At 43.8% G+C, this 1,164-nt stretch overlaps 1 non-coding gene across 1 annotated transcript; it reads right to left on the bottom strand.

Moving 5' to 3' along the window:
• Positions 1-543: 543 nt before the first annotated feature.
• Positions 544-707, bottom strand: LOC126007535 (U1 spliceosomal RNA). The gene has a single exon (XR_007495090.1). It is a non-coding gene; the product is annotated as a U1 spliceosomal RNA (small nuclear RNA).
• Between the last annotated feature and the right edge of the window lie 457 nt (positions 708-1,164).

Raw genomic sequence — 1,164 nt, 5'->3', positions numbered from 1 at the left:
CTGTAATCTTTTTTTTTTTTTCTGTTGTTTTGTTTTGGGGCCACACCCGGCGGTGCTCAGGGTTACTTCTGGCTCTGCACTCAGAAATCGCTCCTGGAAGCTCCGGGGATCATATGGGATGCTGGGGATGGAACCCGGGTGGGCCACACGCAAGGTAAACGCCTTACTGCTGTGCTATTGCTCCGGCCCTTTCTACAATCCTTTATATTTATTTTTAATCATGTGCCTATATTTACATTTTTGCATGTTTTTTTTTTATTTCTTTAAGCACCAATGTTATAGAAATGTTCATAGTTGGGTTTCAGTTACAGAATGTACACTGCTCTTCACCAGTAGTACAACTTTCTTGCCACTGCAATCCTTTCTCTAAAAATGAAGTCTAGGAGGGCAAAAGTAGACCAAATTCCAGCTCTTAAAATTTCTGTATAATTTTTTTTCTTTGATTTTGGGGCCACATCCGGGCGGTACGGGGGACCACAAGAAGATGAGACCATATGGAGATGAAACGCAGGCTTGCCCCATGTCTCAAATTTATTTTTTTTTCAGGGGAGAGCGCGAACGCAGTCTCCCACTACCACATATTATGAAGTCGAGTTTCCCACATTTGGGGAAATCGCAGGGGTCAGCACACCCGGAGTGCACTGGGTGAGCCTCGCCCTGGGGAAACCACCTTCGTGATCATGGTATCGCCCCTGACAGGTAAGTATACGCCTCATTTTTAAGCAGCCTGTTGAAGAATGGCAGAAAAGCGGCATTACTTGTCCAAAATAATAAAGTCTTACCAATGGTTACACACCCCAATTATTCATCATAGCCAAACAGTCATTCTTTTGGGTTCATTTACGCCGATTCAAATATTTTGAAGCCCAAAGCGTGCACATTTGTTGACTGAAATGGGCTTTGTTCTGTTTTGTGCAATTTGTCACATTAGAAGCATTCTCCTTAAGTGTGTGTGTGTGTGTGTGTGTGTGTGTGTGTGTGTGTGTGTGTGTGTGTGTTGCCCGACCAGGGGCTTTATTCTTTTTTGTGCAATTTGTCACTGAACACATTAGAAGCGTTCTCCTTAAAAAGTGTGTGAGCGCGGCCAGGTGTGACCCAAAAACCAAAACCCAAAATCAATCAATAAAAAAGAAAGCTGCAAGCGGGAGGGACAACAAAAACGGG

The sequence above is a fragment of the Suncus etruscus genome, chromosome 4 (genome assembly GCF_024139225.1).
Source record: "Suncus etruscus isolate mSunEtr1 chromosome 4, mSunEtr1.pri.cur, whole genome shotgun sequence".
NCBI lineage: Eukaryota > Metazoa > Chordata > Mammalia > Eulipotyphla > Soricidae > Suncus > Suncus etruscus.
This window is presented reverse-complemented; position numbering and strand designations above follow the sequence as displayed.